Here is a 17,717-nt window from a genome sequence, read left to right on the forward strand (position 1 = left end):
ACGTGGACGTGTCCTGGCCTGCGGGCCGGGCCGATGGCGGCGGTGGGTGCACTGCATTGTACGGCCCCTGGTCGATGCTTTGTCACGGCCCCGTACAGGAGTTGCTCTCCTGAGCCAGCTCGTCGACGAGCAACGCCCCTCCGCACCCCAGCCCTTGTGGGTGGTGCGAATTTCTCCGTGCTAATTGCTTTCCTCCGGTAGGGCTAGCAGCTAGACGAGGCCAGGAGACTCCACGGTACTTGAGGACAAGCAGGCTGGGAGAGGTTAAAATTCCCCTGACCCGGAGAAGCCCTTACAAGGGGCTGGAAGGTGCGGGAGATAGCGAGGAGGAACATCTAGGGAGCGTCGGGAAGCCAAGTGGCCTGGTGGTGGAGAGGGGACAGCTGCTGCCGCGGGAGGGCAGGGAGGGCCGGAGGCACTCGCCGGCCAGGGCGTGAGCAAAGGGCTTTGCAGTTGGGATGCAGTTGTTGATCCTGGCCCAAATAGGGCCGTTGGTATTTGACAAAGGAGCCAAATTCCCTTTTAAGAATCCGGCTGGGATCTGGTTGCAGCGCTTCTCCCACAGCCTTCCTCACAACTGCGAGGAATACCAAGTATGAGTGGCATTTGGGTCTGGCAAAGACGAAGGAGAATGGGGCTTGTTCTGGGAGAAATGGCTTCAGTTTCTTATTTTCTATAAATTATTTTGCATTCTTACGAACAATGCTTTTAATCATTAACCCTTTCTCAGCAAGTCAGAAATCCCAAGTTTTGACCTTTTTCAGGCTGATGCTCACACCTCTCAATCAGCTGCAAAATGGCGATGGTCAGTGCGGTGGGATTTTTTAGCTTGTGGGTAAAAGCTGACATTTCTGTGTGTCCTTTTCAGTATACTGATGCCTGTTGTCATAACGTACGTACTTCTTTTGAATGAGAGGAGTAATGAAGTCCATTTAGTGGAAAGAGACCTATCTGCCTTTTGCAGGGGGTAAAATCACATTTACAAAAAGCATTTTTGTTTAGGTTTGTTCTCTCGTCCCTCCTCCCCCTTTAGTTGCTAGTGATACACTGTAGGAGGAGTTCTCGGTATTGTCAGCAGGGAATCAGCTCGGTAAGGTTTCTGGTTTGGTTCCAGTTTGACCTCAACAAAACTACAAAATAACACTTCAGGTTGTTCTGGTTTGAGTGAAAAAGATATCTGTTCAGACCAGTTTCTGCTTTGGGTTTGGTTCAGCTCCAAGATTACAGGTGTTAATCCTGCCTCAGTACCAGCCCCATTTTGCCTGTTTTCCTGCCTCTCTCAGTCTGGGAGTTGAGGTTTCTACAGTCTGTCACTGATTTTGCTGCTGACTCCCTGCGTCACCCCTGAGCGTCTTTATCATATGGTGTCTCGTGTTTAAAGGAGGCAGGCAACACTGCTTGGCTCACATGGATATATGAGAGTTAATTAATTAACATGCAGACATGAAGCATCTCCAGGAAAAAGGTCACACAAGTGCAAAAAAGAGATTAATTCACTGCTTCTTTTGTAGCTTTCTGCTTTTCCACTCTTCAAAAGGAAACCTGTGAAACTGCTTAGCCTTCACGGTGATTTAGAGCTGGAACTGGCTGATCGTATACTGAGAACTATCTTTAACCAGCCTTGCACAGCACATACCCAAAAATGTGCCACAGCCAACTGGCGTGATTAATTCAGCGCTGCCACTGGATCCCGGCTGGTGAGACTGTACAAACGGCGGCACTCGAGCCCAGGAAGGCATCGCCTCTCAGGGGAGGCAGTGCTAAGTGGAGCTGTGTGTCATGCCCCGTGGCCGGTTGCGCTGTCAGGCGCGCGCAGCACATTGCCAAGTGTGTCATTAAGGCGAGAGCACGCTTTGGTACGCTCCTTTGTTGCGCTCTGACGCTGCACGGTGGTGTCCAGGTGCCTTCCCTTCTGTTTTATTGTTTACACTCTAGAGGGGAATTGCGTTACGAAGAGGTAGGGTATCTGGTAAACCGCGCTTTTTCCTCTTTTATTTCTCTGGATAATTGCCGCTGGTAAGAGGGACCTGTGTGTCACCACCTGACCCTGGTGTAGCTTCAAATCTCACACCCAAGCCTGTGGTTGCAGGCAAAGCTCTTGGAGAGCCCTCACCGCAGGCAAAGGAAATTGCTGCTTCTCAGCACAATAAAACCTGACAACCTATGGAGGTGCTTAAGTGTGTTTAAGGTGTTTAATTTTAGGCAGTTGAGTTTGAATGTGCAAGCATTAATGTTTACTTGACATGAAAAGGATGAGTCACTCGGCAGCTTATGCCATGCTTTTCTTCCCATTCTAGTAAGGATCCTCCTCGCGTACCACGTTCAGTGACTTTTCAGTTAGGAATGAAGATAAGCACCTTGGTCCTCCTTAGCCCCACTGGATTCAGTTTCCGAGTTGCACTTTCGGACAGTCACTGCCCTTCTGCACAGTTTGCCTTGAAAGGAAACGTTTTCTTTCTCATCAGCATCCTACACTTTGCAGAGCCGATCCGTGCAGGTTGGTGGCTAAAATAAGAGCGGGCATTCCTCAGGTGGAGCACTGCGATGGTGGAGTGGGTCCAGGAGCGAAGCAGGGAAACAAATCTGCTGCCCCCGGCAGGGGGAGAGCGGGGTTGTTTGCTGGGGTGGCTGCTTGCACAGTGATGAGGCCAGGTGTGATCCCCTGAAACGCCTGCCAGCTCTCATCTCAGCTGCCTTGAGGGGCAGGCGTGCGCAGCCTCCTCCATCTCTTCTCCTCGGGTCCCCATCTGCCTCGTCCCCTTCGTTCCTCTCCTTTCTTGCGCCCCGAGCTCCTTGGCTTGCCGTGCCTGCTGGTGCTTCTTGCCGCGGCAGCCAAACCTCGGGGCTGACTCACGCCGAGCACCTTCGCGGCTCCTGGTGAGCTCCGTGTCCTCGCGCTCCTTTGGTGGCCCGGCACCGCGTGGCTGGCAGAGCGCGCTGCAGACCGTACCCGCAGGGCAGACGCGCACGGGCTTACCAAGGAGGCGGGAGCCCGAGGGGCTGTCGGAAGGGAGCTGCCTCCATGTCCAGTCTCGGGGAGGCTTTTCTGCCCGTGGCAGCTGGAGGAAGTTTTCCTGCAGGAGCCTTTCCATATTTTGCTTTGTCTTCTCACGCAGGCAGTTTCTCCACCTTTACCCTTGGCATCCCTCGCCTGCTGCCTCCTGGAGGGGCCAGCCCTGTCCGTGGCCCACGTGCCTGTTTCGGTGGCCCTCATGCCCTTAGGTCGTGCCACCTCCCTACAAACCTCCCCATCCCATCCCACCGGGGCCTTCCCAGACGTAGCAGGGCCGCGAGCGGCGAGCTGGGGCCGTCCCTCCGGCAGGTGTGTGCCACGGGGAGGGCGCGCTTGGTGGGGAGGAGACGCTGTTCCCTCTGCGCTGTTCCCCATCTTGTTGTTGGCTCTGTTCTCTTTCCCCTGTATGTTAAAAAGCATGAATCACTAGCACTGAGACATCTGCCCGAAAGCCGTATCTCAGGATACCTGTGCCAGCTCCGCTCCGCAGACCTGGCTGCCCTGTTGGCTCAGGCACCGAGCGCTGGAACATTCAATTCCTGGTGTCTGAACAGATGAAGCAGGGCTTCGGGGCGGAGTGAGGGAGGGGAAAGTGATTTCTTGCTTGTTAATTTGTTTTTCCCTCTGTGTCCAGGGAGATATCTTCCTCTGCTTTGTGTAAGCAGGGCTCGCTTTGCTCCCGGGAGCTTTTTCTCTCCCGTTCTTTCAGACCTCTGGCCGTGGAGCAGCTCAGAGGTCTCCCACCGAGAGGAGCAGACCCCATCCCTTTCCCTGCTCCTGCAAAACCGTGCCTTTTTTTTCCTTTCTACGCCAGCAGCACTGGCATAAAGAAACTGAATCAGAACACACGGAACGACTTCTTGCTTGCTGCTGGAATTACACAGGAAGACTCTTTAAAGAAAAGCCATTTAACTGCATTTCAAAGCTTTTCAGTACGGCAGGGAAATCACATTTAGGATTTTTTAAGAGCTACTGATTCTTTGAAGGGAGAAAAACAGATGCGTTCATGCTTGTAGAGTTAGGTACATGCACATAACAGGTTTCGTTTTCTTGTTTTGCTGTGGGTATTTACATAATAATGAGACTTCTGTATTTTAGGAATTGTCCTCTTTTAACCACCCATTTGTCCGTGACTCCTGTTTCCCTGTGATTGCACCCCTGACGGCATTGTGTCTTACGGCTACGTGGGAGAAATAAATAGACCACATAAAAGCAAACCTCTGTTTTTCATAGCCTGTATAATAATGCAGGGAAGTCAGTCAAGAGAGAATTTCCCTGAGCGAAAGTTTTCCATCAGGTTTCCAAATGTCACAGAAAATAGTTGTTTGATTTTTTGCCCTCCTCCATAACGTGAATGTTAAATCTGCCAAACCCTGCTTGACAAGCCAGAGATAAAAGATAGAATATCCCACTCGGCAGCAGAAATGAAATAATTTCATTCAGGTTTATCTCTCTTTCCTCAGCGATAACTAACGCTGTGGCAACAGCTTTTCTCAGCCTGTTATCTGTTGTGGTCTCACTGGGGCACCGGCTGCTCAGCGTAACGTGCTCTGTAATTTATGGAGTGGAGTTCAGAAGTTATCTACTGGGCGCGATGCTGAGGTTGAAAGCATAAATCCTAATGAGGGGAAGTGGCTGTTTCTTGGGGCCTTGGCCTTGACTCGGTTGGATGGAGCTCTTTTTGGTAACAGAGAAAGCCTGAGCAGAGCTGAGGCTGGCGTCTGGTGGGAGCAGCGGGGTCGGGCTCCCCGTTGTGCCTCGGCTCCAGGCTGGCCTTACGGGGCAGGCAAAAGATCTGCCGGGTCTGGTGTCCTGACGGTGGCCAGGATCACTGCTGAGAGGAGGAGGGCACCACCGGGGCTGCGGCGCGTTGGGGGTGTTTGGGAGGAGGCAGGGCTGGGCTCGGGGCACGAGCTTTCCAGAAGGCAGCCGGATGATTAACGCCAAAGTCTTGGTGGAGTAGGGAAAACTGGAGCGATCTGGGTTACTGGAGGTCTTAAAGAGGAGGTTTGTTACTCACCGGCTGGGAGCAGCATCAGCGGGACTGGGCCCTTGGGGGTGAGGGTGGGCTTGGAGCCGCTGCCGGTGTCTGCGCCCAAGGGACGCCTCGGCGAGGGGCTCTTCTTTGGCGGTGCTTTCCCCAGCATGCCGTCCAAAGCTCCCAATTACTTCATCCTGCAAAGTGAAAGGGTTTCTAAGTCCAAACCTTGAAATCATTTACCAGCTGGCTGTTGCTTCACGTTTGGTGACAAAGGGCATTACCCGGTGTATCGCGCGGTGTCCATTGTGCCGGCTCGCAAAGCAGCGATAGCTTTCATACGGCGGTTCACGGGGACAAACTACACAAAGTGTTTAAAGGACCTGACTTTCACCTGCCAGTCTGCAGCAGGGTTGCTCCAGAGCGTGGCAGATGCCACCGTGTGCCAGCTGGGCTGGGGACACGGGTGCAGGAATGGGCCCGGCACAGCAAGGCCCTGCCAGCAGTGAGGGGCGAAACCCAAAAGCTGAGCATCGAGAGCGGGCGTGCAGAGAGGGGGAGCTTGGTGCACGTGGAGCTGCCCTTCCCATTGCACTGGAGAGGGCTTGCAAAGATTTCAGCCCGCCAGGTGTTTGGGCTGATGTCTTCTGGAAGGGAGACGTCTTCTGAAGAAGATGAGGCAGATCTTCACCCTGGCGTCGGATTTGCGAATCTTAAATAGCAATCGCCGTGTGGTTTGCCGGCAGCATAACGGCACTGCTCGTGCTGCCGATGCGATCAAAGGGAGAGGGTGAGAAGGACAGATGCTTCCCAAGTTAGAATTTCTAGGAAATCCGTCTCAGTTAAAGTTTATAAAAACTGATCTTAGCCAACAGACCCTATAGCGTGTCTTTAAATACCCCAGCCTTGAACAGCAGGTTGCACTGAGTCGTGCCTGGGGCTTGCTGTTATTAGGGGATAAAGCAAAATACAACCACACACAAAGAAAGACCAAATGCTGTTAAGTATCCAAAATCAATGCCCTGATTTTGGGGGGTGTTTCCAGAAAGGTCTGAGTGACAGACTCTTTCAGGCAGCCGTGGTCAGACCGCACTTTGATCGGTGTTTGCCCATCCGTGGTGCTGCCGTGGGGATGCTGGCCTCCTACCGACCGGCTCGGCAGCCGCCACCCTATGTAGGAAAACTTCTCTCTCGCCTCACCTTGTAGGCTCAGCTCTTTTATGTAAGACCTTTTGTCTACATGGAATTGTGCAGGACGAGAGATTTTTCTGAAACACGAATGTCTTCTTCCGAAAGAGCTCAGTCGACTGCTTACGTTACCCGCTTCGAAAAGGCATGTGAGCATGCCAAATGCCAGCGTCGGCACACAGATACTGGCGATAATGGATCTGCTGTCTGTTTGCACCCTGCTTTCTTCCAAAATAACTTCCATGTCTAGACAAAGGATGCAGCTCACCTGCAAGGCTGGGCTATCGCTTCTGTTTGTTTTGCTATCGCATAGAAATTGAGGTACCAATTTATTTTAAAAGGTTCCAAGAAATGCCTCTGCAACCCCACTGTTTATTCAAAAGAGAAAGAGAAAATCATAATTTATTGAATTGGTGTGTGTTCTGCTGGGATTATTCATTGGAGAAATGTACTGAGCGATTTTTTGTATCCTAGTAACCAGCTATGGTTGCTTTTCCATGAATAATCTTTATGGTTTAACTTGACCAGCCAAATCTAGAAAGGAAAGCTCAAGTAAATTAAATTTATGAAGGCAACAAATTACAAAGCACAGACAGTTTCTTTGTAGGTGAGAGGGAACAGCGTTTTTTTTTTCTCCCCCATTTAACGACATCATAATCAGATTGACAGATGCTGTCTGCAGAGTTTGATTGCGCTGAGCGGAACAGCAAGGAAAGCTTCGGTAATTACGAACCGAGCTCCAGAACTTCACGGGTGTGATATTCGTAATTAAGGACTTGGCCGAAACAGTCCCTTTTTCCCCCAGACAAGAGCTGTGACGGCTCTCAGCACTTCCTAACAGCCCTGCAGGTTCCTTCCCTTTTGCGTTATGGGGGTGCCGGGGCTGGGGATCCCCGCGGCTCTGAGCTCCCTGCTCTGCTGAGGCTCCCAGGACGAACTGGGAAATCCCTTCCCTCTGCTCCATTTTGGGAATTGGTACCCGGAATAAGGCTCATCTGCCTGACGAGGGTGCTTAGTCAAACACCTCGGGAAGCTCTTTCTCCCTGAAATGCAGGCCCCATGGGAAGCAGCTGGAGTTTGTCACGTAAGCCAAGTGCTCGCGTTTTTCTCTCTGAAAAATTCTTTGCACTAGAAATTAGCCCTGTTTCAAAACTGGGTTTCAAGGTACCGTGTTTATTGTGAAATCTCTCTTGCTCTTAGAAATATTAAAAGCTATCTTTAGAAGCAAAACAAAAATAAGAATTTGCTTCCAAGCTCCCCGGAGATGTTTACTATCTCTTCCACCCTCTTCAAGCATTCAGCTGGCCATCCCGAGAGGGCAGAGGTATGCTCCTTGCAGGGAGGTCAAAACCGCTTCACATTTTCAAACAAACTATTTTCAAAACATCTTTTTATATGCTTTCCTATTTAGTAAATGTTTATACAGCCGTGCAAAAAACCTGTACTGCTGTAAACACTGAAACCCGCGGGCACGCCAGCAGGATCAGTCGCTGAGCCATGTCAAGCAGCCCTTAGCCAGCCTCGCGGGTTTGCCTTTGAGCTTAACGGTACGAATCCACGAGGCAGTGTCAGAAGGGGGGAGAAGCTTTTCCCCTGTGCCTTTGGGCCGTGGCCATTTATTCTCCCTCCTCAGTTTGCCCCCTGCCTCTTGCATTTCCAACAGCTTCTAAATGAACCCAAGGTGATGGGGAGAAGCGTTAAGTAGGTCAGTGCCCAGGATGCTTTCCCTTTCTGTGCTGCTGGTCCTGTGCTGAGCCAGGACGTCGCTTTGGAGGCCTTGCATCTCCAGCCATCATTCATCACAGCAGACTCATCACCTGCCCTACCAAGGCAACTCTCTTCCAAAAGCCCTGTTTTCTTCATACCCTTTTCTCCCTGGGGCTAGCACCGGCGTTGGGAGCATTATTTTTGGCTTGTGCCTGTCTGTGGAAATGAAAGGTGAGTGCTGGAGGGAGCAATGGTGCCTCACAGCTCACCACACCTTGGAGGGGTGTGTGGGGTGTAAATGTGGCACTACCTGGGGAGCGACCCCAGGACTGCGGGGGATGCTCGGGGCCGAGCTGCCGGCTGAGCTCCGTCCTTTCCCTGGCCCCCTGCCACCCTGGGTGCGCGCGCTGCACCGAGGCTTTCTCCGGAGCGGACGGTTAGTACCAAGAAAGAGGAGGGAGCCGTCTCCCCATCCCAAATGCCATGGGCCAGCCCTGCCCACACAGAAAATATTCCAAGTCAGCGGTTAGGGCTAAGGGAAATGAGGTGTCGGCATGAGGCAGATGAGAAGGATGGAGCGATGGGCATGGTCGGAGGCACAGACGCATGCCGGGAGCAGCGCTGCAGGACTCCAATCCCCGTGCCAGAGGACAGGGGGCTCCCCAGTGGCTTGGAGCGGGATGGGTCATGGCTGGTGCCACAGCAGGGAGGGTGTCCTGGTGTCACCCCCTCCTTGCTGGGCACCGCCTCGAGCTGGTAAGGTGCCCTATGGCAGCATCTCGCGTACCGGTTCTCCGAGCGCAGGGAGCCACGCAGCTGGGGAGCTTTTGTGTGGCCCTGTGGCACTGCTTGTGGCCAGGTGAGGGCTTCTGGTGCTTTACAGCCATTGAATGTTTCTGCTGTTGATCCTGCCTCGCTGGGTGGCCTGGAGAAGCCTAAAGGGGTGTGTTAGGATACGGTGCTGTGTTGGCCTTGTCAAGCTCTCCGTGCGCAGGGGGCAGAGCCAAAAACATCCCCCAGTGCGCCGGGTTTGCTGGTCCTGGGTCCTGGCCTCTGTCTTAAAAAAACACTGCAGAGGTGCTAACGAGAGGGCTTTCTCGTTGGGAACCAGCACTTCCAGCGCCTCTCCCAGCTCCGGCAGCTTCTCTGGCTACGGGCGGTAAGCGCCCGGCTCTGCGTGTCCCCCGGGAGCAGCGCGGGCGCGCTCCAAGGCGCGAGCACACCTTGCGGGGGGCCGCGCGGCGCGTGCCGCTGCTGGAAGCCCTCCATGGAGCGGCGCCACCAACGTCACCTCTGGCCACCGCCGCTCCCCGGCGGAGCTGTGCCAGGGCAGACGTTGGCCACTGCCATCGAGATGATTTTCAACGCTATTTTTAGACATCTCGAGTGCAATCCGGCTCAGCTGAAGCCAATTCCTCGATGTGCTGGCAGGGGCTGGGCGGGCGCGGGGGGACGCGCGGGGAGGTGTCGGGGAAGCCGAGCGCTCCCCTTCCTCTGCCAGCAGCGGGTCGCTGCGGGGGACGTGCTGCTTACAAGAGGTTTTCCTGGAGCTCTCAACACCACTTCTCGAACGAGAGCAGCCTGGGTATTTCAAGCCGCTGCCCTGTGAGCAATGGCACCGGTTACACCAAGCGTCCTGAGCATTCGGGGCTGGGGGAGAGCCCCCACGTGGGTCCGTTTTGGTGCATTCGGTCTTTCTGTAAATTTGGCATCCCTTTTTCCACGTGTTTCCAGCTCAGAAGTCCCTGGGAGCGTCACGCAGCATGGTGCCACGTGCTTGGAAGAAGCCGCGGGACAGCGCGTGGCCGTGCCGCTGCCTGGGCTTGTTGTGGCCGGAACCAGCAGAGGCTCTCAGCTGTCAACACACCATTGTGGAGCTTTTGTCTGGTAATAAAGCTGTGCTCCACAAAAAAAAAAAATAAAAAATCAACAACAAAAGCTAACCAAATGAACCACCCAAAGAGAAACAAAGTCGTTCCCTCCACAGTTTCTCACTTGTGATTTATAGGTGTGTTTTTCCAAGCAAATCCAAACAGGGCCAGCGACCGACTCTGAATTAAAGTTTGATTCTGCTAATTGAAACAAGAGCCATCTGGGTGGAAACCAGAGGTTTTGGACAGCTGTTTGTATTGTTTCGATTGGGATTTTCAACTCCATAGTTAGTAAGGAGTGTGCTGGTTGACTGTACAGTGGGATTTTATCAGTGTAAGTGATCTAGGAAGAATACAAAAAAACTTAAACCAGCCATGAAAACAACAGCAGCTCGCACCCCCGTGGCAAATTCTTTGAAGTTACTGACTGAGCATGCTCTGCTGGATGATGGTCCAAGCTCCACTTCAAAAAGGTGGGAAAACACGATGCAATGCAGTGCTTTGCTCTGCCTGCTCCTCCCCTGCCAGGCAAGCGTCCGCCTGCGATCGCTTTTGAGGCTGCGGGGCCGTTTGTTTGCTGGATAATTCACACATCAGCTCCCATCTCTTGGGAGCGATTCCTTCCTCTGAGGGAGGGAGCGACAAAGTGCTTTGGCCTTCTTTTCTTTTTGCCAAAAAAAAAAAAAAAAGTTGGCTTTTATCTTCAGCAGTGCAAGGAAATGTCTCACAGCTCCGGATTTCTGCGCTTCACCTGACTTCATCGTCTGCTGGCTGCGGTGCCGCAAAGGGAGAGCAACGGGAGAAAAATGTTGACTGAGGTGTGCTGGGATCAAATCCCGCTGGCGTTAAGAAGATTGACACGGAGGCTTAAAAATAAACCTCTCTTGCTCAAATCCTTCTTGTGTTGAAATAATTGAAGACATTTGAGCTGAAGAAAGGGGCTGAGGTCATTGTGTGTCCAGTAATGGTATGACTGTATTTTCTTTTGTTTGGACAGTTTAATGTCTTGAAGTGTCTCTTGTTTCCTCTTATTAATTCCTGTAAATACCGTGGAAAAGGATCTCACAGCTCAGCCATGCAGCAGCCAAGTGTTACACAACCACCCGTCATCTCTCAAACTGGCTTTGTAGCACAGCAGAAAACTATGCATTTCAAAAAATTTCAACCCAGGAAAAAAGGATGTGTCTTTTTTAGTGGAACGTTTTCCTCTACTTCTGGACCAGCAAAGAACTCTCCTTTTTTTCCTTTTTTTTTTTTTCCTTTCTTGTTTTGTTTTAAAGACTTCTGGCTTTATTTCTGAAAATGCTATGTATTTAGAAAAAGCTAGAGCTTCATCTGAATATTAACTAAAATAACCAGCAATATATGTACCATAATTGTGCAGGTTGGACTGTACATTAGCGGGGTGAGGTCCCATCTGCATGTTTATGACGAGAAGGTCAAATGTTCAGCAAAAGACCGGTAAGATTCAGTAAAACACTGCAGAATCATGCTGTACTGAGCAAAGCCAGCTATTTCTTGTATTCAGAATTACATTGCTTGTGGTATCTGAAAGGATTCTCATCCTTTCTCATCGTCTCCTTATCATCTCATCGTCTCCTTATCCCTGACATTGTGACCATCCTCAGTTGCATTGCAGGAGCTTCTCCTGCAAAGCTGAAGTTCGTTGGTCTGCTGAACCCATCTCTTCCAGTCCTGCTGGGGCTGTGGTTAAACCCAAGCTCTGTCTTCAAGTAGAGAACAGGAGCTGAACAGTTGGGAACACTGCCATAAAAAAAAAGCTATTGCAAAAAGAGGCAAGGAAAAGACTCATTATAAAAAATAAATTTAAAAAAGGGAAAAGAATCCTTAGCTTGGATGGAAAAACTCAAAAAATAATTAACAAATCAGCCTGCTTTCCAGCTGCGATGAGATCAGAAAAATCATGGAAAGCTGCAGTGGCATTAGATGACTTGAGAAAATAGGGGTGAAGGAAGAAGAAACAAGAACAGTGTGGACAAGCAGGGCCCTCCCCTGTGCTTTTCCGTGCTGCAGAGATGAACTTACTCAGAGCAACTACTGAAACATCCAGCAAGTGCTGGGACAGGGAAGAATGAGAAGCTAGAAAGAATGGGAGAAAGCAAACTGATGCAGCCCAGAAAACGATGCTCGTGTGACCTCTCTGGAAGCACAGGGTGCACATCTGGGTAAGAAACGCCCGCACCGGGGGAACGCCAGGGCAGGAGCGGCAGTGCTGGGTGCGAGCCGTGAGCATGGAAAGCTGCTGCACCGCGGGCTGGACGTGCTCAGGACATGATGCTCATCGGCCCTTCGGATGGTTTGGAAAGGGGTTGGTTGATATCAGCCTGGTGTCGGAGTCGGGAATAAAAGGCTGCAGTTTGTGCTCAATCTCTACTGTTTTTGGAGTGTACCTGATGGACCTGCCAGCCACATCCCATCCGAAGCCCCCCCGTGTGGTTGCCTGTAGTCAGCCTGAGCTCCCACCACCGAAATCCCCTCTGTGCCTTGTGATTCCTGCAGGGGAGCTCTCCTGGCAGAGCAGAGGAGCTGTGCTTCCCCCCCACCCCCCCTCCATTTAATTATAACCAGTTATTCCCATCCCTTTGCCCTGTTTTGGATTCTTTACATATTGTTTCTGAAAAGCTTAGTGGAATCACAGCCTTTGTATATATAAAATATAGGATGATTGAAGACCTGGCCACTTCTTTATTTAGCTTCCTCAGCCATGCGTTCCTCCCAGAGCATTTTCCCCTCTCTCTGCCAGATCACTGTTTAAACTGTGTGTAAATATAAAGGGAACTATGGACAGCGTTTAAAAATGCTGCACCATGTTGGGAGCAGGGCTGCTGGAAGGAACATCTTCCTAGAGGCCTTTTTTCCCCTTTCCCTGTGGTTTTGCGGCTCCCTTAGGACAGATCAAAAGCCCGCTATGGGTGCCACTGTTATGTCTAATGGCTCTCTGGTTATCCATCCCCGTTTGGACTAAAATAGCTCCATCGGTTTTGCTTTTAACTGAATTCTTCCCTGTCCTCTGTCTATAGAGAAGTTGGAATTAGGAGGAAAAAAAAAAACCACACACACAGAAAAAAACAAACCTTACAACCGCTATGTGGAGAGGAGATAAAGACGGCAGCGGCTTCTGTAAGAAATTTGAAGCAAAGAAAAACAGCAGGTTTGTTCCCTTTATCGTGAGCATTTCTTGGAAAAAGTTGAAGGCCCAAAGGAATGGCCCGGCTCTCCTCTCTGCTCCCGGAACGTTGCACCGAGCTCGCTCTTCACCTGCAGTTTTTCCTCCCGTGCAGCCCTGTCTGCGAACCATTTCGGCGCTCACGTGCAGGTTTCCTCCCGTTTTCACCGCGAGCAGAAGGCGCCCTCGGCTCGCAGCACGGGTCCCACGGCACAGCTCGGGCGCCGGCCCCTCTCCAGCAGGCTTTTGGGAGGGAATCGGTGTAAATTGTGTACGGTCCGGATTGAGAGTGGTGAAGGCGATGTAAACGCTGGCTTGGAGGGTGTTTGCAGAGAACAATGGGACCAAAAGCTAGGCTCAGTCACCTCTTCTGCTCTTCACGTGGGTTTTTTTTTTTTTTCTTCCTGTTTCACTAGCTGCCCTCCCGGTGTGTCTGCAGGGGGTGGGTGGGTTTCCTGCGTCGGGGACAACAAAATTCTTTCCCCCTTTTTGTTCCTGCCTGTGCTGTACGCTCACGTTGATGGGTAGGTGGAAAGGATGTGCCAAGCTACGGCACTCTTTCCATGAGCCCGGGGTTGAAACGCCGCGATGGAATAAAATCGCTGCTGTGAGGATATTAAAAGGGAATGCATTTCATTCTCCAGTTTCATTAAAAGCCATTAACACTGGAACGAGATGGTCGCTATTTATAAATCCCCCGTGCAGATGACTCGGTACAGCTGGTCAGAAGGAAAGGGACTTGGTGGAAGGAGGGAGCCTGCCTGCATTAATGGTCGTTACGTGCTGCGCAGGCGGCCAGGGGAGATGCTGGGGGCATGGAGAGTTTCAGTGTCAGCAATTACGCCCGTCAGATGCTCTCCTAACTCTTCAACAGATCGCTGCTGTGCTCGGGGAAAGAAAACACCGCCTCAGGACAATGGGTTTTTAAACACAGAGCATCGCTCTGAGAAACATTTCTGAGCTGTTCGTGCTGTTTGTAGGAGAAAAAAAAAAGTCTCGGAAGCCAGGAATTAATGAATGGAGAGAAGCTGGGGACAAGGAGACAAACCCAGGTTTGATTTTCGGTCTGTGAGGTATACTCTAACTGGGATCCCGCGCAGTGTGATGAGCAGTAACACACGAGGGGTGTCCCACAGACACAAGGCGTCCTCCCGCCTGCGGGCACAGCAGCCCCCCAGCCCCACTGGTGGCGTGCTGTGGGTCCTGGGGTTGCACTTAGGCTGTGTTTGCAGTCTGTGTCCGTGAGACAGGCCCCGGTGGCACAACAGCCCATGATATTAAGAATATCTCTGCAAAAATCTGTATTTGAGCTATGCCGCATGGTCAAAAGTCCTCTCCTCTGATGACTGTAGGAGCAGCCTGTGTAGACGAAAGCGCCCCGACACCGGTGCCGTGGGGCTGTCCTCGAGTCAGGCTGGGAATGCACAAGGAAGATGGTGCGTGGCATAACAGCAGAACCGCTGCTGAAAGAGGAGAGACCCTTGGATGCTGGCCTTCTGCGCTGGGTTTAAGTGGCAGTGAGCACCATGCCCTAGGTTTAACAGAAGTGATTCATCGGAGGGTGGGAGCGGGCTCCAGACGTGCCCGAAGTAACAGCCATTGGAAAAAAACAGTGTTGCATTGTGAATCCATGGGGGTTAGACATTAATAGCCCATGTCTGCATGCATTTTGTAAACCAAAGCAGAACCCGACGGCTGCGGAGAACACGAGGGTTTTCCACCCCTCTGCCCCTCTCCTCCCACCTGGGTCCCCGGCTGAGTTCGTTCCCCAGCCCCGTCTGCCCAGCCTGGAGCGCTGGGGCTCTTGGTGCTCTCGGCCTCGCCCTGCGCTGTGTTGTCTGCTCCTGGAGAGCAGTGAAAATAAGAAGTCCCAACGATACGTACTTTAATTGCTGACTGACAAGCTGAGCATTTAGACTTGGAAAATATTTAGTCTCCTAGCGCAGCAGTCGGGAACCGTTTGCGGAGTTGCTCAAACAGATGTCCACTGCTTATTTCTTAGAGCTTTTGATTGCTTCCCAAAACTGTGCTGTGTGCTCTGAGCTCAGGATTAGAAGATGAAGTGAGCTAGGCAGCCCTCTGCTCTCCCTGCGGTACCCTCAACTTTATAAAAAAGGGAACAATTGTGCAAGCAGATGATGCATCGAGTAAGAAGCCAGGGTTTGTGCTCTTGGTGTATGAAACCATACGCTTTATTACTTTATTTATTTACTTTTATTATTATTTATTATTTTTTATTAGTGAACATAGTCCAAACATTCCCAATAAGAGCTATTTATAGTAAGAGTGGCTGCTTGATTGATTTTGACAAGGTGTTTCTATCTTTGGCCAGTAGACAAAAGTTTCATCTAGTTCTGCATCCCGCATTTTATGACTTTCAAATCCCCAACATCCCTCAAAGGCTCTTTGAGCTCTTTTTTGGCTCTCGAGCCTGGCCTTCCGAGCAGCGCAGGTCTGGGTGCTGGGGCCACGCCGCGGCATCACTTCCAAGGCTCCCCATCCATCTTGCAGCTGCTTTCATTGCTCGCACCGAAGGACTTAAGCAGGGATTATGCCACGAACCCTGCCTTTCCTCCATCTCTCTCCCGCTCGCTCTTGCTCTGTCTGTCATTAACCGAGTCTAAGAATTTGTTACTAGAGTTGCAGACTCATTGACCCAGACTTGCTAATAATACGGGAGAGGCGATTTCTTCCCTGCTTAATCTCTGGCTTCTGTGTATTCTTAGTGCTATTTATATGCAGGAGAACTAAAAACCCGTAACAAAGATGGGGCCAGCTTTGCAGCAGAATTCACGCGTGCACAGCGAGAGGCACAACAGGAGAGAACGGAGGGGAGTGCAGGGGACTTCCCTGTACTTGCAGGCCCATCGGAAGATTTGGGGATAGCAGACCCTGGGGGATAGCAGACGCTCTTCTGAAAATACTACACCATCAAAGCCGTACGTACACTGGCTTTGGATGCATCAGGCTTGCTTTCCTTTACCACCAGAAGACAGTTTCTTGGCTGCGTCACCTGGGCAAGAAAATAAATAAATAAAACTAACTGTAGGTCAAAGTATTTTATCGTTTCGTTCCAGATTAGGAAATGCTATTCTGGTTCTGTGGTTGTTTTTTTTGTTTGTTTGTTTGTTTTAGTTTAAACAGTCTTTCATTTGCAGGTGATGAAAAGATTTATTTCATTAAAACAAAAGCAAATCTATAGCCAAGTTGAAGGGCCAAGCACCTTCAGCCTCAATAAAAGAAGGCAATAGCGAGGCGTGGAAACTCCTAAAGGTACCAGGCAGAAGGGAACTGTTCTGTGCGTTGTTACAGTAGGGAGGCACAACGGCAAAGAGGCATGAAGACCTATGAACAGAGGAGGAATGAAGAAGTGATATGTCCCTGTTAGAGAGCGTTTCTGATTAACTGGGGACAATGTGCTGACGTTTTGCTGATTTCCAGCCCGCCTGGATGAGCCTGACCTTACAAGCACGTGCCGGCAGCGCTGCAAGCATTGGATGCGCCCGCTCTTCGTGCCAGAGCTGCCAGGTGGGGACGTGGCCTCGGCGAGGTTCCTGCACGGCCGCGTCCTGGGGCTGGGTGATGGCTTCTGGCTCACGGAGGGGTTGTCTCAGCACCTTTCGGCCTTGGGGCAGGCCTTCTGCCGTGGTTTATTTTCTGCTTCGAGCCAGCTGGTGCAACGTGGAGGTTGACAGTGGTGATTTCGCTGCACTTTTGGTTTCCTGGCTCCGGTGCTGCCATCGTTACGTGGCATTCAGTTACCTGGGAGAGCGAGGGCCTGGGGTTGCTTTCCTGCCAAGGCAACCGTTCTTTGCCTGCTGCTTTTCAGATGGCGTGGTCGCACTTTGCATTTGCAGGAGCTCCCCACGGCATGCAAGGTGCCTGCTTTGCCGGGTAGTTACGTTCTGTAAGAAACATGTCTTTCCTCCTCTCGCCTCCTTCCCAAGTTAGTCTTGTAGAAAATGTCACCAAAGCCATGTTTCCTGTGAGTCTCTCCAGGCTCTTACATCTCCTTTACACCTCAATTTCTATCTCACTGTCACAAGCGAGCTGTGTGGATTTTTTAACTGGCTGGAAATTTGTCTGGGCTTAGAGGCACAGGCAGGGAGACCTCTCTCAAAGCAGGGCTCCGGACTGGTCACGCAAACCACAGGAATGTAAACGGGGATATTTATTAATTGTACGGTTGTGTTTTCCAATCGGCGCATGTTTGAACCACCAGGATGCCTGGAAACGAGGCGGGTTTCATGCAGCAGCCGCGCGGTGCCTTTGGTAGCCTGACTACAAACTCACCCCGCTGAGCATGGAATACGTGAAAGCCGGCACTTCCCAGAGAGCTCCGACACGTTTTCTGTATTAAAACACGAAACCCAACCGCCAGCAAAACACACTGTCTAGGCAGTGGGCTAAATTTATATGTGAACAGATTTTTATCTCTTGTTCTCAGCAGATAAGATCGCGCCGGGGCAGCACGGGGCTGGGCTTTGTTCAACGCGCGGCGGGGTGAGCGTGGCGCAGACCCCGCTCCTGCCGCACCGTGGTCGCCTTTCGGCCCGCGAGGGCGGAACTGCCGGCGTGTGAGGGGTGCACGAAACGTGACCGCATCGTCCCGGCCTGCTGGGATTTTCCTGCTTGAAAGCAGAAGCCACCTTGCCCCCGCTCTCCAGAAGGCTTGTTTAATGTTCAACGGGGCTGTTGCAGCGGCACCCCAGCTATCCACTGCAGTAGGAAAAAGTCGCAATGCTGCTGATAGAGCAGCGGCCATAAAGATAA

At 51.5% G+C, this 17,717-nt stretch overlaps 1 protein-coding gene across 8 annotated transcripts in view; it reads left to right on the forward strand.

The window, feature by feature from the left end:
* Positions 1–17,717, forward strand: part of NEURL1B (neuralized E3 ubiquitin protein ligase 1B) — a 128,101-nt gene that overhangs the window by 97,001 nt on the left and 13,383 nt on the right. The window lies entirely within an intron of this gene.

Source organism: Anser brachyrhynchus (genome assembly GCF_964034855.1).
Source record: "Anser brachyrhynchus genome assembly, chromosome: 14".
Classification (NCBI taxonomy): Eukaryota; Metazoa; Chordata; class Aves; order Anseriformes; family Anatidae; genus Anser; species Anser brachyrhynchus.